Source organism: Cupressus sempervirens, chromosome 1, assembly GCF_028749045.1.
Source record: "Cupressus sempervirens isolate cs-2001-9-10 chromosome 1, ASM2874904v1, whole genome shotgun sequence".
In the NCBI taxonomy this organism is placed as follows: domain Eukaryota; kingdom Viridiplantae; phylum Streptophyta; class Pinopsida; order Cupressales; family Cupressaceae; genus Cupressus; species Cupressus sempervirens.
In genome coordinates this window covers 355,997,555-356,022,222 of record NC_143118.1, presented here as the reverse complement: position 1 = coordinate 356,022,222, position 24,668 = coordinate 355,997,555, and the positions used below count along the sequence as shown (strand labels likewise).

Sequence of the window (24,668 nt, the reverse complement as noted above, 5' to 3'; positions counted from 1 at the left end):
TTTTTAATGTTTCATAGAAGGTTATAAATGTCCTTAGGGTCATTAGGTTAAGTTTTAGACATCTAGGAGTTAAGATGTCAAAAATTGCAAAAGTTGTCAAAGCAAAATTGCAAAAATGCTAAGAACTTTGCAGGAGTCTGGAAATTGGTAAAGGGATGAGAATTTTACTATTGTTTAACCTTTTCTAAGTTGTAGAATTGGAATCAAGTGAAAAATGTTAAAAATGCACTTTTTGTGCAAAGTTGTATTGTTGAAAGTTGTAAAAGTTGCTCAAATTTGCAACTTAGTGGAAAAAGGGTCGTGGGATCGAATTGTCTACTCCATTAGCTCTAGGTGGCCGGGTAAACCCTATCCCCAACCTCGTTATGTCCCCTTCAATGCTTGAACATTCTCAAGCATGCCGAACCAGAACGTCCCTAAGGATCACTAAATGGCATAGGGCTGCGATCTTTGACGGGGCATATCTCGGAGCTCGTGTGAGGTATGGATGTGATTCTAGTTCCTACAAGACCATGTTGTGGAGACTTAAAACAATCTCTCTCACTTTTTGGAAATCACATTTCATTTTCATTTTACGACGCCATCTCGGGTGATGCTAAAACTTGTAGTGTTGGTTAGTACAAAGTTGTCAACTGCCAAATCTCTCTCACCTTTCGTTATGGGATCAAACTATCTTCTTCGTTAGCTCTGAGTGGCTGGGTAAACCCTATCCCCAACCTCATCCTATCCCCTTCAGCGCTCAAACATTCTCAAACACACCGAATCAAAATGTCCCTAAGGGTCACTAAATGCCATAGGGCTGCAATCTTTGATGGGGCATATCTTGGAGCTCATGCGAGGTATGGATGTGATTCTAGTTCCTATAGGATCGTGTTGTAGAGACCTACAATAACCTCTCTCACTTTTTGGAGATCACACTTCACTTTTATTTTGCAATGCCATCTCAAGTGATGGTGAAACTTGTAGTGTTGGCCAGTATAAAGTTGCCAATTGCCAAATCTCTCTCACCTTTCGTTGTGGGATTGAACTGTCTACTCTGTTAGCTCTAGGTGGTTAGGTAAACTCTATCCCCAACTTTATCCTATCCCTTTCAGCACTTAAACGTTCTCGGGCATGCCGAATTGGAACGTTCCTAAGGGTCACTAAATGCCATAGGGCTGCAATCTTTGACGGGGCATATCTCGTAGCTTATATGAGGTATGGATGTGATTCAAATTCCTATATGATCATGTTGCAGAGACCTACAATAAATTCTCTCACTTTTTGGAGATCACACTCCATTTTCATTTTACGACACCAACTCGGGTGATGTTGAAAGTTGCAATGTTGGCCAGTACAAAGTTGCCAACTGCCAAATCTCTCTCACCTTTCGTCGTGGGATCAAATTGTCTGCTTCGTTAGATCTGGGTGGCCATGTAAACCCTATCCCCAACCTTGCCCTATCCCCTTCAACACTCAAACATTCTCGGACACGCCAAACCAGAACGTCCCTAAGGGTCATTAAATGCCATAGGGCTGTGATCTTTGATGGGGCATATCTCGAAGCTTGTGCAAGGTATAGATGTGATTCTAGTTCCTACAGGACCATGTTGTGGAGACCTACAACAACCTCTCTCACATTTTCGAGATCACACTCCATTTTCATTTTACGACGCCATTTCGAGTGATGCTAAAACTCTTAGTATTGGCCAATAAAAAGTTGCCAACTACCAAATCTCTCTCACCTTTCATTGTGGGATCAAACTTTCTACTTTGTTAGCTCTAGGTGACTGGGTAAACCCTATCTCCAACCTCATCCTATCCCCTTTAGTGCTCAAACATTCTCAAGCATGCCAAACTGGAACGTCCCTAAGGGTCACTAAATGCCATAGGGTTGCGATCTTTGATGGGGCATATCTTGTAGCTCATGCAAAGTATGGATGCGATTCTAGTTCCTACAGGACTGTGTTGTGGAGACCTACAATAACCTCTCTCACTTTTTGGAGATCACACTCCATTTTTATTTTACGACGCCATCTCGGGTGATGTTAAAACTTGTAGTGTTGGCTAGTAAAAAGTTGCCAACTACCAAATCTCTCTCACCTTTCATTTTGGGATCGAACTATCTACTCCATTAGCTCCGAGTGGCTAGGTAAACATGGCTAAATTAATTTGGCTGGGTAAATGTGCCAAATCTCTCTCACCTTTCGTATGTCTTTCTTGATGTGTTCCTAGATTCTAAATATTAATTTGAACTCAGTTGACGTGGCTGTAATGATATGTAGGAAGTACTTTACAAAGTGTTTAATGGTTGTCTAATTTCAACTTATTATATGATATAACTAACCTATATGAATATAAAGGTCCTATTACTGGTATCGCCATTGTAGGTAATGAAGATCTGCCATAAGACAAGGAGCTAGAAGACCTCCCTCAACCACCAGTACAAGAAATTGAATGCATTGTAGACAAGAGGAAAGCCAAAAAAACCAAGAGGTCTACTTACTATGAATACCTAGTAAAATGGAAACACCATTTATTGGAGGATGCTACTTGGCTAACACTTTAAAACATTAAGAAGACTGCTTTCAATTTAGAAGAACTCCTAACTAAAGGGACTTAAGTTGTTCGGTCTTAAGGAGTATGGTTTTAGTTGTGTGATCATATCTATGGTGATTCTTACAAACTAAGTTGATTTTTTGAATATCCTTTGTGTTATTGTGATATTTTAAATTGGTTTGAGATAGTTTAATTTTGATTTAAAGTGTTTGAGGCAAGTTTTCTAGAAACAATCTAGGAAAATTCTTGTTAAGAGCTCATTCCACAAATGAAGCCATTTTTTGTATTTGAACCAGTGGAATTCTCTAAGATTCTAGAAAATTCAAGTAAGGAGGGTATAATTATAGATTCCTAGAGCTCAGGAAGTGTCTCAATGGAAAAACCATGTTTGCATTAGTCCCTAAGTTGAATAGCTTAATGTATTTAGGTAGGATTGAGACCAAAAAGATTGAAAAATATTGAATTTAATTGATGGGTGTAGTTTAGTGGTGGATTTGAGTTATTTTTGGTTAGTAGAGGAGGTCTGAGGCCATGCACCAATTATCTAGTAATTACTTTGAAAACCAAACCTAGTGTGACCTTATTAGGTCTATGTACTTTACATGGGTTAGGTGCCATAGGAATGGAATTAGGAATCTAGGCTTTGGAGTCTTAAATAAATTCAAAAGGGTGTCTAAATCTACACATAGAATAGTTATATTTCAACCTAAGAGGAATTTAAGTCCAAAAAATTAGAGTAGGAGCCCTACAAGGAATTCTGTGATAGTCAACATTTTGTACTGTACGACAATTGGAGTGTTAAACCAAGCGTTGATTCTCGATTAGTTCAAACATAAGGAAGGTGTCCCAATATAAACTTGGGGTTGGTGAAGCCATTGATGAAGAGTTATAGTTATTGGCTTGGAATAGGGCTAGTGTCCCTAAAACAAAAAGGTACAAGATCTTGATTGGAGAAGTACTCACCTTGGAGGAGTTCACAAATGACCCTATCACTTTGGATAGGCCACAAAAATGATATCCTAAAGGAGTAAGATATTAGGAAGGCCGCAAGTTTAGTTTTGTAGATTGGAAAGAAGAAAGTGCTTAAACCTCACTTCTTGCTCAACATCTCTACATTAGTGAGGGGGAGATAAAGATGATAGATGGCTACATAGATATGGAAAAAATAGGAATATAAAGAGGGGGGGAATAAGAGAGAGTGAGATAATATTTAAATTTTTGATAAACACTCTTTTCTAACTTTTGAAAATATTTAAATTGTTGATAAACACTCTTCTCTCATAGCAATTTTAGAGTTGACTCAATGCATGTTTGTGCAATAATTTGTTATATGTTGGTAATGCAATATATTAATTTGATAGTATTTAAGATTAACCTGAATAATTAAATTTACAAATTTTTTACATAGAAAGAATCATTTATAACCATTACATTGTACTAAAATTAATCTAATCTACACATTAATCTAGGACAATTGCATGGTTGATTATTGTTTGTATGAATACAAAGTTGGTGTAGTTGAAGAATTTGACCTTGGGTAACACAAGATAACACAAATCTTGCAATCTAGTGATCCCTCCCAAGGTATTTTCCATACCACTAATTCTAACAAAAAACTTAAGACATAAAATATATGGGTGAAATAGAGGGTAGGAGCATAGTTGTAATATCACTTTGTGCATTAGGTTAATACTATAAAGGGTAAGATTGGTGCAATGTTGATTTGTAGGTAATACCATCATAGATCTTGCATTGTTACTATGCTTATTGGGGCTTGTATTATATTATCAGTTGTTTTATCTAATGCTCAGTGTATTTTAAATTTGATTGCTTTGATTTGGAATAAACTGGTAGCAGATATTATTTTTGTTAAGGGAAGTGTTAGGTATATTATAGTAATGGATTTCTTTCTAGGGCATTTGATCCTTTTGTGACTACCTTGGAAACAAGTCAAGCTATCAAGCAGCACCTCTTAAACTTTGTGAGATCAATCTTGACTGATAAAGTTTATTGCCAATCAATATTGTATCAAAAATTCAAACTAATTAAGTATTGAATTAAACTTGATAAACAAATGACAGAGAAGGAAAACTTTAAACATGAACAAGATCATAAATCATATGACGATGACATATTAGAAATGATTAACTTATGCTTAAATAGTGATAAAGTTTATTGTTAATCAATATTCTATCAAAGTTTCGAATAGATTAGGTATTGAATTTAATGTCATACATGAACATATCTAATTTAATGTCATACATGTATATATCTAACTTAATGTCATACACAAACATATCTAATTTAATGTCATACATGAACAAACATATAATATAAAATGATAACCAATAATGTCACATATACATTAACAAACACATAATATATTATGATAACCAATAATGTCATATATGAAAAAACATATCATATATTAACCAATAATGTCATAAGTTGAATAATGTCATACATCAAACATAAAATGTCATATATACATCAAAGGTGTATCGAATATGTCCACTGATGCCTATATATATACATGTCTATTAATTATATCTTTTCCTTCCCATGAGGGGAAGGAAACAAATCTCTTGAGGTCTTATGTTGTCGTGTGCAGGGAGATGGTGGAGATGATGGGGTCCTCCTGACATGCTTGCTCGTCCTCTTGTTGAGGCTCTTCTCTAACTCAAGTTGATACAAACAAAGTAGATTTGAATCAATATTTATTATACACTAAAATCAAATATATGTACGCACAAAATTAATTATTTTCTTATAGCCATCAGATAGTAACTCTGTATGTCCACCTTGAAGGCTCGTGGACGATCAGGTGTGACGAGACACTACAACAATTTAATCAATACTTACAAATAACATTAGAAATTTTGATACTAAATATTTTAAACAAAAAATAAAACCAAGAAAATTCTTTCATACCTCAGTCAATGGCTATGAGCTATCTATAGCTGCGGCCACCCCATGATTGACGGACTGTTGGAGATGAGGAGGAGTGTCCGACGTCATGAGCTGCATGTCATACAATACATGTTACATGTAACATGAAATATGAAACAAATATAATCAAATGAATTAAATTAACATGAAACAAATGTACCTATACGTAGCTCGTATGATGTCTATGCTCCGAGTCTGTAGTAAATGTTGACGGTCCTGTAGAGAACTGATGCACATGCATAATTTTTTTCATCAATCCTTAATATGATTACTTAATAAATATATGTATTAATTTAAATGATTAAATCGATACATACCTCTAGACTTGTGGACGTGACAAAAAATGAGGTCGGAGGATCGCTGCTAGACCCGCCAACACTTTGACCCTGAATTTTGAACAATGTCAATAGATGTTAATTAATTAATCATTCACTATACATATAAAATGTGATCAAATTAGTAAATTATAATTTTAATTTACTTGTGTATCAATCCCAAATGTGTCATTTAAGAACTAATTAGTGATGAGCCCATCATCCTCACCATCTCCAGCATGAGTGCCGAATGTGCATAAGGATCCGCATGAAGTGCACATGTGACCATGACGTGTAGAAGGATCCCCCTCAACTAATGGGCTCATGGAATGGATGAGGGTCTGCGTCAAAGCATTAAAAGTCTCTAGAGCACTGGGCTCTACATGTTCCTTCACAACCAAAGGAATAATGACATGCTCGCGTTGTGGCTTTACCACAGGTGCCCTAACTACATTAGGGTCATGACGTGCTCCCGACCTCTCAAATGATGACCCCCCACCTCTACCCTGGGAGTCTAATATATCAAAATAATTGGGGATCTCCCCAAGGACAAACTCACAATACAATTTCTTCAAAATAAATATGGGGACCTCGTGATTGTTGCAAGTAGGGGCATCAAAAACCATCCACCATCTATCCCAAAAATTATTTCTAATAGCATTGCGTATGCACCAATGGATGGGGAACTGTTTAGTACCCTCTCTAATAGTACTTTGCTCACCAAATTTTCTAAATAATGCACATTTCCTACCTTTTGGTATTCCTTTTTTTTTAACATCTTCATATGACAATTTATTTGCATAAAATCTTTTTTGTTCATCCCTCTTAACTTGCCAAATATCTAACTAACCACTAACTGAGGCTATTTGGGTCTTAATGGATTTGAGGGATGATGCCAATTGAACCCTCATTGGATTGGTTTGTCCAGATTCTTTCAATCAACCAATGAGTCCTTCTAATTCAGTTTTGCATCTTTCTATTTCATTTATTATATTTTCTTGTGTGCCAGGCGGAGGTCTTGCAATTGGGTCATGTTGCAAAATTTTTTGTTCTTCTTGGGGAGGGTTTTGGTTTTGAGGTTCTTGAGGGTTTTGAGGTTTTTGTGGATTTGCAGGTTGATTATTGACATTTCTTGATAAAAAATCAATTGAAATCGAAATAAATAAACAAATATAAATAAAAATTGTAAAAAACCTACAAAACAATATGAAAAATGTATCAAACAATGAAAAATGAAGTTTAGATCACATACAACATGGGCATGGGCATGCTTGTGATCTCAAATTTTTTCGACGAGGAGGCATATCAGTAAGATGGGTGATGAAAAGTGTTGTTTTATGCAACTTGCGTACGCATTGCTATTGAAAGAAGCTAAAAAACTAAGATAAAATAAATGTGCTGTGAGTATGCAGCCCATTTATAAAATTTTACCTTTTTTAAAGCACGTATGTGCTATTCAAAAATGGGAAAAAAAAAAACACCACAACTCGGTGCATATACCCAAGGCTATTATTATGTTTCTCATATCTTTTGCATTCTATATGTGCTTAGATGATCTTTATCTAGCTTTTAATAATACCATAACTTGTCATTTGTCTATAGTGGAGACACCATTTTTCTTCTCTTTATTACAAGATTTTTAAAATATAATAAAAGATGTCTAAAATTATGATATTGCTATCAAGATTTAACTATGTAGCTTTTGAGTTAGACTTATTGACTCGTGTTTCACGAGTAGTGATTCGCACGAATCCGTCTCTCATGACAATAAATGAGACACTTAACACTCGTTGAATCTAGGTGATGCTCACAGAGGTGAAGCATTGGGACTTCTTGTGAGGTCACTCATCTTAATACTAATCCAACTAAAACAACAAGAAATCAATGTTTGAATTTAGCAACAACAACAACAACAAAAGATCATTTGGATGTAGGTAATGAAAAAACTTACCCTAAACCTCATATTCAGACTCAAAGAAAATTTAAAGACCTAGTAACTAACATGTGCTTGGTTCTTTATTTACTTTTAAAGATTTTTTTTGGTTTTGAAAAAACCAATATTTTGATTATAAATAAAACAAAGCTACTCCAAGAAAAAACTATCAATTTGCTAACATCTTATAATCAAATTATGGGTAGTTAAAACTCACTATGCATCTCCTCCTTTGTTTGTTCATTGTCGATTATCTATACATTCTTGAGCATTGTCTTTCATCTTGACTAATTCTACTATTTTGTACTCCATACATTGTTGTCTGTAATTGTCTTTTAATTGCATGTTGATGTATCCTTTGTAGTAATGTTGTCAATCCATTAGTGTAGTCTAACTACTTTTTGACATCGATGGTCTCTCACATTTTGAGACAACCATGTTTCTCTTTAAAATAGACACATCTTCAATAGAAACAATAATATATTTCTTTGAACACTTCATTTGATTGATCAGGGTATTTTTAAGGGGTTAGAATCAAGGTCATTTCATTATTATAGGCCACCTTCTTTCTATTATTCAAACTTATATTCTAAGTCAATGAAATACTTCCACCTAGTTGCATGTTCCACACAAATCTTCCTTCAATTATACTGGCCCCATAGATTAAACCTATAATTGTTATTTCATCAAAGGACAATTCATCTAACTTTAGTACCATGTTGAATAGTTGATAGCTCATTTGCTTGCATCAATGAAAAAGTCCATCATGTGGGAACAAGTGGAAGAAATTTCAACCAAAATTTTAATTCAAAAGGAACTATATTTAATTCTCATAATTTGATAAGTGATTTCTACCACTCACTAGAAATGTAGGTTGAGATAATTAAAAGACTACTTTAGTTATTGGGAAAACTGAACACAAGTCTACTACTTATATGATGAATCTTGTAAAAAATATATTATGATTGGATTATGTTTAAGGTGGCCAAACATACACCCATTTATCTTTATTCTTAACAATTATGTACTACAACATTGAAATTTTAAATTTTTACCAAGTAAAATAATCCTTTTTTTTTCAAAATATAGCTAGTAGCTTATAAACTACATTTAATTTTCACAGCATTATTCTGGCCAAGTTTGGGGCCCATCCTCTCGATCTGCGAGATCTTGTAGTAGTTATACTCATCAATGACACCATTCCAACTCTTCTTGGCAGTGATTTAGGGCTCTTTCTTTCCCTAGTCCATACCCTTTGATGCTTGGCTTCTTTCTTTTGAGGAAGGACCCTTAGTCCTTGCCTCATTCTTGTGCTTCTTCATGTTTCTCTTGCTTTTCCTATTTTCTTTCTTTTCTTGGCACCATTTTGTGCCCTAGCTACTAGGGGTCTCTTATCTTGTTCACTTTTTAATCCCTTAGACCTTTGGGGTCTCTCATTGGACATATATTAATAAATTTATCTTATCTTATCTTATCTTACATATTTTTTATAGAAGATTGATAAATTGTTTAAATTTTTAATTTTATTGCCACTTAAAGGCCTTGTTTTTCATATCATGTTCCTACACATGCCTAGGGATGACATATTTGTGTACTATATGTTTCATGTTTACCAATCATTTGTTCACTTGTTCTTTATTGCACTCCTATGTTGCAAAACTTGTGTTGTTCATTAGTTTCACATCTACATGTATATAATCATTGTCATGTTTGTCTCACAATTTCATGTTTACAATATTTATCATGAAACATCTACCAATTGCATGTTTATAATCCTAATGATGTGTATATATTGTTATTATTCTTATTAGACTCATTCTTTTTTACATTTAGTGTTTTCTTTCAAGATCTTTATCTATCTTTTAATTCAGATATTATTACTTGGCTAGTTGTCTATGGTGAGATTTTTTTTCCATGTTAATTATCTTACATATTATCCTAATCATATTTAAATGATAGAATTTTATATTATTACTCTTATCATGCTCATGTCATATATATATAAAACTTGGTGCCTATCATTATATTGAGTATATCCTACACATTCTATATGTTCTTAGATGATCTTTATCTAGTTTTTAATAATACCATTACCTTGTCATTTATCTATAGTGGAAACATCATTTTTCTCCTCTTTATTACACAAAATCATGTTTCCCCTCTTTATTGCATAGCTATGATGTATTCTCATACATGCTTATTAGATAAAGCATCATGATTTGGTTTCCTTTATTATGCAAGTAAATCTTGATTGTACTCCTATAGACTTATTTTCATGCATAAAAATATTGTGATTATGTTTTTAGTCTCCTTCAATTATTTGTAAACAAATTGGAGGGATATAATAAATTTACAACTTGTGCTTGTTATTGTTCCCCTATTCAAGTGTAATGGGGGAGTTTATAACTTTTTATGAAAGGCAATATTGAGCTATATTTTCATTTATCTTTTCTATTTTAAATGAGAGCTCTTTTTAAAATTGATATTTTAAAATGTGTCAATTTTAATTATTTTATAAGTTTTGATGTTTTCAATGTTCAATATAGATTATTCTTGTGTAAAAGATATCTTAGGTACTAATTATTTATTCTAACATATATTTTCTCATGAATAGACCTTTACATTATGTTGGTAATTAGATTGGTTCTTTTTAATTCAACTCTCAAATGCCCAAACTCGAAAGAACAATCAGATACCAACAGTTGGATAATCTATCTTCAAGTTGATATATTTCTTCTAAATTGAAAGGTACAGGTCCCTTATCAAATGATATTCAATGAATTTATTTTTTCCTAAACTAATTGGGTACGTTCTTAATCAGAGAACAGAAGAGGAAAACCAAGCTAGCCCTAGATAGAACTAACTCAGGCAAATTTGAGCTCCTAAACCTAGCCAATACCAAGAACCCACAATTCTTATGACTCCTTGACATTGGTAATGCAATGATGTTGTTAATTATGCAGATGCAATGCCATGAAATGAAAATGGAGATTAACATATTAATCCCTACAACAAGAACAAATGACAGTGCTCTGATCTATCACCCATTCACCATTTAGCTGAGAATGTAAGAAAGAGCTCAAGACTGAATATAACAATACTCCGATTGAAAGTAATCAGAAAAAGTGATGCTTAAATACTTTGGTTCATAACAAAACCTTTCTTATCTTAAACACAACAAACATAATACTTGGATATCATTTGCTCACAATCTCTGCCAAATCTGTTACAAAAAATCATCATTAATCTCTAGCGCATAACCAAAATACGAAAATTAAAATGCCTTCCTCCCTCTACTCCAACTATCCTATTTTCTGTCAAAAAGAAGAAGAATGTCCAATCCCTCGCAAAATTAACCATAAATACTATCCTTGTAGAAATTATTCAGTTTCTCCGTTGGTGACTTTTCAGTTACTAAAACTGACCTTTCAATTTCTTGCTTATGACTTCTCATATTTATGTCTTCATAGGTTTCGGGTTTCTCTTTCATATTTGAATCTATTTCCTCTTACCACCATTATGCATAATTCTTTCAATTGTTTTCTTTATATAATTCTCACTTTCAACATCTAAAGCACTGGTTGCTTTGTCGAGTAGTAAAACCGCTGGGCTTCTTAAAATCTCTCTAGCAATAGATATACATTGTTTTTGTCCCCCACTAAGATGAGCATTAATGAAGCCCAGCTAATAGATATCTACCTTTGAACATCTTATACAAACGAGCTGAAGAGTAGCCAACAAATAAACCCATGAAAACACACAAAGCAGGCTACAGTGACTAGGAGGCCTGAACACATCTCTATGGACTAATTTCCATCCTGTTTCTTCTTGGGCTTCATCCTATATCTTTAGTTGGTCATATTTTGAAATGTCCCTATACCAAGTTCCCATCATGATCATTGCCACCATGCCAGGAGGGAACAACACAATCATCAATGAATTAATTATGGAGAACCAACGGATCTGATCATCTGACATTAGCAGATATGTATTTCATCCAGATGCCCATTTCACAGGATTATCCTTGAAAGTAACATCATAACTAAAGATGAAATCTTTACCTTCCTCTACCTCCTGGGGAGTGTCAGAACTTAAAACATAGTGCTTACTGTTTGCCTTGTAGGTTATCAAATGTGGATTCTTAGGCTCCCAAAGCTACTCATATTCGTGTTTTACACTGAAAGGTGTGACTTCAAAACTAACAATAAGTGTAGTATTAGTTTCTACATCTTTGTGGTACTTCGATTCAAAGTTCAAATGGTTGTGGATAAAATACTTTTCTTCTGTACTCTCTACATAGCTTGCTTTGAAGCCAACATGGAAGCCATGTTCATAGGAATATGTTGCGGTTCCATCCCTCCTTTGCTTGGGTACTACCGCAGGAAGATTATCAAGAATCATTCGCACACGATACTCATCATCTATTTTTTCCTTTAAATTCTTTGTAGAATCCAACTTTTTCGTAGACATAATTGTGCAGCTTGTTCTTTTTCATCCCAAACAAGTGCAAAAAGTTCTCAATACGATCCCCGTGAAGAACTCCCAAATTTTTAGCACTGTTGACGATCTCCTTTGTGTTGGAAATGATTGAAATGATCATAAGGAAAGTTTTTGGAATGATCATATGGAACTAGTAAAGAATGTTCTCAATCATTGTTTTGTCATTGATGTTAAACTTGCTACTTGCAGGAATAATAATTGCTTTAGTGATCCAAATACTATCAATTAGTTGATTGTTAAGGAGGAGGCAATCAATAAGATGTAACAAGAACACCTAGAGAAAGGTTGAAGTTATGATGTTGTAATGAAGTACACGGATCAGCTAAGCCATTGATGAAAAAGTGTATTTGATGACATACTATAAGATACAAAGAATGGGCACATTGAAACATATCAAAGATGTAAGCCTTTAGCTAAGACATCTATAAAGCCTAACTAAAGTTCAATAGAGAGAAGGAGCCGAGCGAGCTAATAAGTGCCGAACAGATTCCTAGTTGAAGTCGAACAAGTAAACTTCAAGTGCCGAATAAACTTCAAATGTCGAGCAAGTTCAGATGCCGAGTAAACTTCAAGTGCCGAGTGATATCAAGTGCCGAGCAGATATAGGTGCCAAGTAACATAGAGATGCCGAGCACCAGTAAAACCAATAGTGCCGAGTAACACAAAGATTCCGAGCACCAGTAAAACCAATAGTGCCAAGTAACACAGAGATGCCAAGCACCAGTAAAACCAATAGTGCTGAGTAACATAGAGATGCCAAGCACTAGTAAATTAATAATGCCGAGTTGTTGCATTATTTTGAAAATTGAAGATTCACTAGATCTAAGCCGACAAGGTTGTTACTTAGAAATTTGTGAATTAAATGGAAGATAAGAATGATGAGCTGGTGGCACAGAACACCATGTAGAACATTTTTAAGGATACAACTGACGAAGTTTGTAGGTAAGAACAAGATATGAGGTAGATACATTGTATACTACCTAATCCATTCGAAACCCTAAAATTGGAGAGGGAGAATTGAGCGGCAAACAAAAATCAAATTTCTATTTAAGGAGTCATAAGTTAATAAAGAAATAGTGAGAGGTGGTCAGGCATGAAAGCACGAAATGTTGAAGGAGGTGCTAAGGAGGAAAGAAAGCATAGTTACTCTATTTCAGTAAGAAGACCCCTAATTTGGATGGATTGGTACAATGAGTTAGAAGACTCAAGGAGACGAAGCTTGAGAAGAAGACAAGCAGTTAGAGCTGAAGTGATTGAAGCCAAGCATAAGGATTCAATTGAAAGTATGATATGAAATCTGCAAAGTATGTTGTAAGTTATATCAGATCAAAAGGTCATTATCGTTACTTTCTAGCAATTGTAACAGTTAGTTTAAATCCTATGGACATAGGTTGGTTTGATAGCCATGAGATAAATCCTTTAACAGGGTGACATTCCAAGTGAATGTTCAAAAGTCCTTTAATTAGGCCCATTCCTAACAATTTGGTGAAATCCTCTAACAAGGTGACATTTAACAGTGTGTTATAAGCCTTTAACAGGGCATCACTTCAGAAGAGTGAGAATCAAGTAGCATGTTACTGGTGGTTTTTTCCAAATTGGATTTCCACATAAATCATTGCGTCATGCGTTGATCTTGCATGTTTTATCTTTGCATGTTGATTTACTGTAACCTGCTAATATCGTTGATTCAAGTTTGGATGGATGAAAAGTGTATGGATTCATTAAAAGTAGTGAAAAAGTATTAATAGGGTATTTGGACCTTGAATATTCTCTTCACTATTGATGGTGAAATTCTTCCCAATTCGTGCATTTTTGTCTATAATTTTATTCTTGATACTGGTGTTTTCTCCAATTCGTCTAGCAACTCCACTTTCTGCAAGAAGTGATCTTCTTTCATTATCTGTTTCATAGTAATCTACACCAAGCATTACCATATCCCTTAAAGAAACACCAAATTCATGCGAGATTGGAGACCAATGTTTGAGTGTTCGATAGAACAGCTTCTCAAGAAACAACCATGAGAAACAATTGAATGCACGATCTTAGACTGCTCAACTTTATTTGGTGGTATACTCCGAGGTGCTGTATAAATAGGCTTTTCTACATCATAGAAGCTGAACTTAGATGGTTGTGCAGTGAGATCAAGATTTTCTCTTTTGCTGAGGTAGGAATAATTTCTGAGCCAAAGTCATTTTCAGTAGGAAACCGCCATCTTAGAAGATTCAAGAGGATATCCTCTTTAAATACATAGGCACCCATTGCTGCAATATAAGGCTTTTTATTTGCACCTTTTGCTGATAAGCCCAAAATAGTTGTGTCCACACCCATAGCTTGCAGGTCCTTTCCTTTTGGCTTCTCAATAAAAGTAGAGGACTCGACCATTATCATCAATTTTTATCAACCCAAAATCAGATGCACGACTATCATCCATAGAGATGCATGAAATGGTAATATCTGCACTGCTACTTCTGTGATTCTAAACAAAGTCCATATAATCTATACGGTATAAGTGATCTACAGATAGGATGAGGACATCTTCAATTTCCTTATTTCTTGCATCCTCAAAAAGCCAGTGAAACTAGCGCACATCTGTCGTACCTTGAAACCAATTTCTTTTCTTTTCTCCAGGTCTTTGAGTAGCAGCCAAGGCCTTTCATATTATACTTATTGCTTATGAAACGAAATATTCTATAGAAATTCCTCAACAAAGCCATCCGCAAAGTTTACTCCATTACCAAAGTTGTATGCCTTTGCAAGGTGTCGATTGAGAGAAGCTGAATTAAACTGAGTAAGAATGTAAACTTTTTTGATTCCACTATCGATACAATTACTCATTGGCACATCAATTAAACAGTATGCACCCCCAATAGGAACCTTTAAAACACAATCATATTTTTCACATGTTGGATGTTGCTCGGCTTCGATTTCAACTTCAAGATAATATTGGGAATCTTTATCTTTATCTCGAACTAGAGTCTGCATGATGAATTTAGCTTTACTGTATAATGAGATAGCCCATTACGAAAAACATGAAAAGTGATTTTCCATCCCAATTCTAATTCCAATTTCATGTGATTCTCCATCCCAATTCTAATTCCAATTTCAATTTTGCTTCTTTTTGTATATTCAATCAAAAAATTTTGAAGACTAACTCAATTGTTTCTTTTTTTTCTAAGTCAGATTATGAACATGAAGCTGAAGAAGCATAATAAATCATATCAAACTAAATCTATAATTCTGAACCAAGGAAATAAACTCTGAATTGTGGCATAGGAACTTTCACATCTGCATTAGAATTTTGATCTTTTTCCTTCATATAAACATTGCTAAGCAAACTAGAAACAAGTTTGGGAAATTCTTTACGAGAGGCAACTTTAAAAGTTTTAAAATGGTGTACTGAAAGTGCACCTACACATTAAATAAGAGTTAAAGATACACTATTCAAAACAAGTAGAGGATAAAATGTGTGACACATGTCTAGTCATTTCATGTTCTTTACTATTTTACACATTTTTTTAGTGTTCTTTATTTGTTATGGATATAATTAAAAATCTCAAAAATGAATTCCAAGTTTTGTTATATCATACAACTTAGCATCCTTGTGTCCAATTTTGTTTTATCAAAATTGATTTGAAGTGTGATTTGAAGTGTGTTAAATCATACAATTTTGTATCTGTTCATCTAAAACCAAATATTTTTTAATATGCACATACATTCTCCAAAAATTCATATGTACATTTAAATAAAAGAATATAAAATTTATAAAAGAATAACATTCCATAATCTAGATTATATCTTGAACTCTCTTTTATGAAGATTAAAAGGGGCAAATTCTTGCATAAATTAATCTCAACTTCACTTAACAAAAGGAGTTGGACCCTCATATCATGTTCCCATATATCTTGAACCCCCTTATAGTTGAGTTCTTAAAGAAAATAAGGGGAAAATTCTTGCATAAACTTAGTTCAACTCTACATAACAAAAAGAGTTATACACCCATGCCATGTTCTCATGTATTTTGTGCCCACTTTAATTAATGTTCCCATGTATTTTGTCACGTGTGTTGCATCCACTTTAATCATTCTCATACATATTGTACCCACTTTAATTAGTGTTCCAAATACAAACAAGTGACAAATTCTTGTGTAATCTTACCTCAATTCACCATTTCTTATTTTCAAGTGTTGATCTCAATTCCTAGATCTCCATTCATCACCCTAAATCAAAACTACAACCTTAAAAGTATTTCAATTCCAAATAATTTTTACTAATTTTGTATTGTAGGCCATCCTAGTGCACATTGTGTTACTTTTTTTATATGTTATATTTTACAGAAGATGTTTATTTATTTGTAAATCATCAATGATAACGTAACAACTACTGAGATGCACATAAAATCTTGATTTGCTAATGCAAATAGAATTAACATTTATTTAACCTTTACAATTTAGTTTATTCCACAAAGTTGTGCCTAAACATCCACCAATCCTTGACAACAATGCATATGTTACAAATTGAAGTGAATTATTTTAGTCCCTTACTAAATCCTAAAGTCATTCATATGAATAACCCACGAAATTTAGTTTTGGAAAATCAATTAGTTCAACTCCACTTGACAATAAGAGTTAGACATCCATGGCATGTTATCATATACCTTGAACCCCCTTTTTGAGGATTCTAAAAGAAAATAAGGGGCAATCGTGTAAATTTAGCTCAACTCCACATTTTAAAAAAAAAAGAATTATATGCCCACGCCATGTTCTCGTGTATTTGAAGAATTTGAGCTATAGAAATCCACAAAACTCGAAGAAGACTTGCATGTAAGAACCTATCACACAAAAGAAAAGACAAAGAAGAGGCAAAGGTTTTTCTTTGAGAATATGCAAATTATATTATCATACTAAAAGAATGAGAGATATTTACAAAAGATCAATCCTTATAGAAGGAGATCAAAAAATCTAAAAGGGAAACCCTAAGAGCTAAATTACATTTAATAATTACTAATTAATTATTAAATGGAAATGTAAGTGCATAAAGAGAGACTTTAAGAACTAAGTAAAGGTAATTTAATAAATTAAATTAAATTAACATTTTACTCTAACACCCCCCCTTAAGATGAGCAATAATGCAACTATAGACAATGTGAAAAGAAAAAGGAAACTACAATGCTGAAAGAAAACTTAGGTCCTGACAACAAGGCCTGATGAGGTACCCAATCACAACCAAATCTCAATGAAATGGAGAAACAGGAAAAAATGTGTGGAAAATTCCTACTCCAAAAAGAGATAGCAAGAAAAGAAGGAAGGAAAAATCACTAAGACCCCCTAAGGACAACGTCATTCACCCCAAGCATAGAAAGTAGTTGAAGATACCGCGGGGTTGCAAAAAGTTTAGTGAAGATGTCTGCAACCTTCTTAGTAGTGGGAATGTACTCCAAGCTCAAAGAGCCATCCTAAATCAGATGCCTAATGAAGTGCATGTGAAGATCAATGTGCTTGGTCCGCTAATGCTCAATTGGGTTGTAGGAAATGTGTATAGCACTTTGAATGTCATATCAAAGAAAGGTGGGACTATCAGGAGGAAATCCAAACTCTGTCATCAACTATTGAAGCCATAAAACCTCCTGACTAACTAACATAATTGCCTTGTACTCTGACTCTTTATATGATAATGTGTGAGCATGTTGCTTCTTGCAAGACCATGTGATAGGACCGGAAAAAAAAAAGAAAACAAATCTAGAAGTAGACGTGCAATCATCAATATCACTAGCCCAATCTGAGTCTATGTAACCAAAAATGTGAGGATCCCCTAATGTGTAGTGAATGCCATAACATGTAGTACCCCTAATGTACCTCAAGATATGTTTGGAATCTTTCCAATGACTCTCATCTGGATCATGGGAGAATCGAGACATAAGTCCAATCAGAAAGGACATATCACGATGTGCGTGCTTTAGGTACAACAAACTACCCACAAGTTGTCTATATAAAGTGGAATCCACAATAGGAGTAGTGCAAGTGTTAGATAAAACCACACCTAACTAAAAAGGTGCGGGAACAGGTTTGCAATCAAGAATGTCGAATCTTTGAAGCATATTAAGAGCATACTTCTATTGGAGTATGGCTATCACATCTGAAGACTGAACAACCTGTAGGCCTGAAAAAAAGTGCAGAAGTCCAAAGTTTTTTTAAGCTCAAACTGCTCTCACAAAGCTCGGTGAATGCTCTAGATCATGGAGGATGAACTACCTGTAATGATGAGATCATCTACATAAAGCACAAGTATCGATAAGTCATCCCCATGACGTTGAATGTAAATTGTAGGATCAGAATGACACTGAGTGAACTTTGAAGCGAGAAAGAAGGAATTCATAATCTCATACCAAGCCCAAGGGTCTTGTTTGAGACCATATAAAGACCTCTGAAGCCTGCATACCAAATAAGAGTTCTACACAAAACCAAGAGGCTACTCCATATAGGTCTCCTCATGTAGGTTTCCATGCAAAAAGACACTCTTCACATCCATCTAAAAATTTGTCCATCCTAATGAAGTTGCAAGAGAGAGTACAAGGTTAATAGAATTCATCTTGGCAACAGGAGCAAATGTCTCAGATTAATCAATACCCTCAACCTGTGAAAATCCCTTTGCAACAAGACATGCCTTGTATGTGTCAATAGAACCATCTACAACATACTTGGTATGGTCACTGACACCAAACTAACTTTCTTCCTTTCGAAAGAGGACAAGGATCCCATGTGTGGTTCTTAATCAAACAAGAGTACTCCTCATCCATAGCCCTATCTCACTCTAAGTGTTCTTTCATATGTGAAAAACTCTATGGATCATCTAAAATGACATGACTCAATAGTCCAATACCAAAAGTCTAAGTACGAGTGTGACAAGAATTTGAAGGATCGCCTGCCATAGGTCTTGTTGCATCAATAGTACCATGAGCTTACTTAGGCACTCATTGAACAATTGATGGAGGTGGTGAAGGGGGTTCAATATCAAGATCTTCCTCAAAGGTTGCATAATAATGTGGAGGAGTAAAGGAAGTACTAGGTAGTGAGGGAGAATCTAGTGATGGAGGCTCCATCTGAGGATACGCTCATCAAATTGAACATCTCATCGAAATAAGACATCTCTAGAATCATGTTCAAACAACATGTATGCCTTCACATCCTCACAGTAGCCAACAAAGATGAGTGATCGACTCTTTCACTCCATGTCTTTTCATTGAGCATTTGAGATAAATGCCCAAGCCTCACTACCAAAAATGTGGAATGTAGAAACATTAGGCTTGACATGAGTCCAAGCCTCCTTAGGATTCAAGTGTCGTAATGCCTTGTGAGACACCCAATTATGCATATAGTTGACACAATTGATAGCCTCATCCCAAAATAAAGAACTCATAGCTCAAGATTGTATCATACAATTGGCCATCTCCCGTAATGTCCTATTCTTTCTCTCTAAACCCCATTCTACTAAGAGATTTGGGGAACTATGAATTGATGTTGTAAACCATTATCAATACAAAAATCTCTAAAAGATTGATTCACATATTCCCTGCCATTTTTAGTGTGTATATGCCCATCAGAAAGACTAGACTTCTTCTCCACAAATGTCTTAAAGATTTCAAATGAATCAAGGACATGAGACTTGTACTTCAAAAATTACATCCATGTGCATCTAGAGAAGTCATCTACGAAGGTAAGCACATATCGAGCACCAAAAAAGGATGGAGTAGGGAATGGCATAAGATCACTATCTATCAACTCCAATGGTACCTTAGTACGTGTGGATCTACCTAATGGAAATGGATCTTTGTGATGTTTTCCAAATGCACAATCTTGACAAATACTGTCAGTACAAGAGATCTGAGGTAGCCCAATCACTAGCTCCTGTGTACTCATCTTTTATAGATATATGTAGTTGACATGGCCAAAACACTCATGCCAAAGCTTGCTCATTATGTTTGCTTGAGCAATAAGAGAAATAACTATAGAGTCATAGCTCTCAAAGCCATTAAACTGATATAAGTGAGACTGAAGATCAACACTCCCAATAGGAATAACCAAGTGAGGATCATGGACGTCTTGAATTATCACTTCATGTGTTGAGAACTCAATTGTCTTACTAGAGTTGGAACAAAAAATTTGAAAGACAAACAAGAGGTTCATCAAAATGGCCAGAGCCAAGAGAGCATCCTATAGTGAACCACCCTCTAAAGAGATGGTTCATGAACCTGAAACTAAAAGTTGTGTAGAGTCACCAACTATGATTTTTGTAGTAACACTCTAAGAAAGAAAGGTAACCAAATTAGGTGAGTGTTTCATATGGTGGGAAGCACCTGAATCAAGAATTCAAGTAGTTGCAGAAGAAAATGCTAATGCATAAAGAGCACGTCCTTTCCCTAAAGGAAGTGTTGGCTTTAGAGAAGCAATACAATGTTGTTTCATGGCCTCCTCTACCTCAAGATGTCTTCAACACCTGGAAATTGGATGTCCTTCCTTGCCACAAAAAATTGCAAGGATTGCTTGTATACTTCTTAGTCTTGGAGAAAGACTCACCAAACTTAGAAGATTTACACATTGGAGTGGGTTTCCAAGCATCTAATTTAGGATTAATCTTGGAGGAACTCTCATCACACGTTGAATCTCTCTTGGGCTTCAATTTCTACTTCAGGTTCCCTATAGATGTTTGAGCAACCAATGCATGTGTCTTTGAACCTCTAATAGTATCCAACTATGTAAGCTTGAACTACTCTCTAGAAAATCAATTATAAAAGACCTCAAAAGTGGGCATGATAAATCTAGGACCCAAGGCATCCATAGTGGAATAGAAGGTAGAAGAGAAAATCTAAAAGTTTCCTCAAAAATTTGATAGAATCAGATAGATGCACTCCTTGTCTGGCTTCTCTTTCTTGCATCCCTATAAAAAATTTCTCTATTGTTTGAGCCTCATGAGAAAGTCCTCAATAAAGGGAAAAGTATCTAGTACAAGAGAAGTAAGCTTTGCCTCAATTTGAAGTGCTTTGAACTCGTTGATGGTACCAAACAAGTCCTTGAACTTGTCCCACATTTCTTAAGGAGTGGAACACGAATCAAGATGAAATTGTAAGTTGTCTGAAAAACTCAAAAAAAAAAGACCTATTTCTTCATCCATCTTATTCTTGTGCTGCAAAGTTTGATATTGACTTCGAAATACTGATTGCATTGTATCTAAACAAGACCACAAACCCTTTGAATAGAGAAGTTGTTACATAGCATATTTGCATGTGTGATAGTTATGTGGGTTTAAAAGTACTAGATAAGAAGAGGTCTTGAACATTGTTTTAAGATTTTTTTTTGAAGTTTTTTGATATACTAATATTGTAACAAAAAATAATGAAAAAATGCCCCCACAATACAAAAAATTGAAGCCCAACTTGTAGAAGGAATGTGTATACAAGAATAGAGGAAAGAGACTTTAGTTGAGTATTGCAAATACCAAGTAAAAAATAGTGGTGAAATGATAGATAATCTAGAAAGTTCTCGAGAAGAGCTTTCCAACACTTCTTTCAAATGAAAAAATGGAGCTAAAAAAAGCATGTTATGCCCCCTGGAAGATAAAAGAAATCATCTAACTTTGAGCCAAAAAATAGGTTAAACTAGAAAAATGATCCAAAAAATACTTTCACTATCATCTTCATCTCTGAATCAGCTTTCTAGCCCTTCTTTCGAATCCAAAAAACACCTCTGTATGCTCAAGTTAGAGCGAAAAGACTTGTAGGGCCTCTAGAAGGCTATAAAAAAAGTTTAAAAGGGAGTTGGCCTCTAGCTCCCCCACATGACAATGAGCGAGAGGCTAAGCGGAGTAGTGGTGGAGGGTGGGCAGTGCAGTCAGTGTCAGAGTGGTGCAAAGATAATGGCTGGCGAGGTTGCGGCGATGCAAACTGGCAAAGGCAGTTGCAGTGAGAAGGTCGACCATTAGCGATGCCGCTATAGTGAGAAGGTCAATTGCTAGCGATATCGCTATAATGGTCGCTATGGTTAGGATGACCATAATGATGTTTTCACACTTTTTTTAGTTTTTATTTCAAAATTGTACGTGTGCCTCGATATGTGTGCTAGAGGCACTATGACCCTAGTATGCAAAAAATATTTGTCTTTCCAATCAACATTGTCCAAAATTGACAAATTGTATATGAAAATAGGGTTTTTACATCTTCTAAATTCAATCGTGAGGTTTTTTTGGCCTCAAATTGCTCCAAATATTAGATACCCCCTATTTTCACAAAAAAAAAAGACAAAAAAATCTAGATATGTACTGTCAAATCCTCGTTCTTCTTTTTCTCCAAACAAGAACAAGCTACATCAAGTCAAGCTCTGATACCGTGAAGGATTTGAGCAATACAAATCCACAAAACTTGAAGAACACCTGCATGCAATAACCTATCACAGAGAAGAAAAGACAAAGAAGAGGCAGGGATTTTGTTCTGAGAATATGCAAATTGTATTATTAGACTGAAAGAATGCAAGATATTTACAAAAGATCAATCCTTATAGAAGGATATCGAAAAACCTAAAAGGGAAACCCTAAGAGGTAAATGACATTTAATAATTACTAATTAATTATTAAATGGAAATACAAGTGCATAAAGGGAAATCTTAAGAAGGGAGTAAGGGTAATTTAATAAATTAAATTAAATTAACATTTTAATAATATTTTGTTCCCACTTTAATTATTTTTACATATTCATGTCATGCTCTCACATATTTTGTCATGTGTCTTGTTCTCAATGTAATTATTGCTCTCATGCATTTTGTTCTCACTTAAATTAATGTTCCTAATTAGTGTTCCAAATATAAACAAGTGGAAAATTCTTGTCTAATTCTAGCTCAATTTGTCATTTCTTTTTTTAAGGTATTGATCTCAATTACTAGATCCCATTTGTCACCCTAAACAAAAGATATAATCTTGAAACTATTCCAATTTTGAATCATTTTCATTATCTTTCTATATGCTAGGTGGATGTTTTGCAACTAACAATTTATGCATATTTAGTCCCAAACTAGGGTGACCAACTACAACATGTGAGATAGGGTCTCTCCTACCTTTAAAAAAATGATCTCCCTTCTCATCGTTATGTTGGGACTCAAAAAGCCACAAGGATTTTGAGTGCCATATTTGAAAACTATGCAAAAGTACCCCTTATAAATGTTTTTCATGCATATCTCCATGACTCTATTTTTTAGGCCTATGATGTGTTTCAAGTACTCCATGCCTTGAATTTATCATGTCCAAACATCTTAGGTCATTCGTTTTAAACTTGATTCATTCGGTGAGATGTGTTTTTGTGCACTCGTCAAATTTGCAAATTTGTCAAAGTGTACTCAAATAGTATTTGGAAGCCTACTTTGCATTTGAATATCTTGCACCTAATTAAGTTTCTAACCACTTTGGCAATGTTTAGCATGCATATTAGAGAACCATGATTCATATTTCAAGTCGTTTTGACATGTTTTGATAGGGTTTTGAGTTTCCCAAAGTTGGTTGTTAATTATTGTCTTGCTAATGCACTTTGTTAAAAAATTGGGAAGCCCTATTTGACCTTGAATAACTATGACCCAATTGACACAAATGTGAAAATTCCTTCACCAATGCATTCTAGAGATCAAATATATCCTATTTTTTAAATTTGAGCTTATGAAAAATTCATTTAACTAGTTTTCAAATGCAATTCCAAATGAAATTTTTAACTTTTGACTGCAAATCAGATCCCCAGAATGATTGGTAGGCCTGTTTGTGAGGTCATATCTTTCAACTTGTGATTGATGAGGTAAAATTAATTGTACCCCTAGATTCTACATTGAAACTACTTCAAGTATGTTGGTTTTTAGATCTTAATGAAATTCCGTTTGAGCACTTTTCCAGGTTCATTTTATTTGCAAAAAATTTTGTTTTTCCTAAATGTCCAATATTGCAATTTTAGGAGGCCAATTTTAGAGGCTTTCCAAATTCACTCAAATTATTCATGAGCCCTAAATTTTTTTTCATAATCTCCATATAAAAATGAACAAGTGCTCCAAGTTTCATCTCCCCAAGTGGTTGTTTGACTGATTTTTGAAGTCAAATCCAAATGCAATTTTATGTTTTTGACATGTTTGGATGCAGATCAATTTTAAATGAGCAACAGCAACAGTTAAAATCTTTTGACCTGAATATCGTCATGAAATGAAGTTTGGCAAGGTGAGTGTGCTGGCCTAAGAACAGATGTGCCAAGTGCCATACCATGATTGTAAGAAATTTTTAATTAATGAACTATTGTTCATGTTTGATTTCAGTCAATGTAATGAACTTATTCACAACAATCTTCAGAGGTTCAAGTGTTTGAAATATTTTTAAAAAATAGTCGGGCCACTTTGTGATCTGACTCTCCTTATTTAGATATT

At 34.6% G+C, this 24,668-nt stretch overlaps 3 pseudogenes; all 3 read right to left on the bottom strand.

Annotated features, from left to right (window-relative positions):
* Positions 1 to 11,224, bottom strand: part of LOC149577716 (uncharacterized) — a 32,830-nt pseudogene extending 21,606 nt beyond the window's left edge.
* Positions 11,225 to 11,418: 194 nt separating this feature from the next.
* On the bottom strand, positions 11,419 to 12,334 carry LOC149577715 (transmembrane 9 superfamily member 7 pseudogene; annotated as a pseudogene).
* Positions 12,335 to 13,955: 1,621 nt separating this feature from the next.
* LOC149577714 (glucose-1-phosphate adenylyltransferase large subunit 3, chloroplastic/amyloplastic-like) overlaps positions 13,956 to 24,668 on the bottom strand; it is a 44,615-nt pseudogene continuing 33,902 nt past the window's right edge.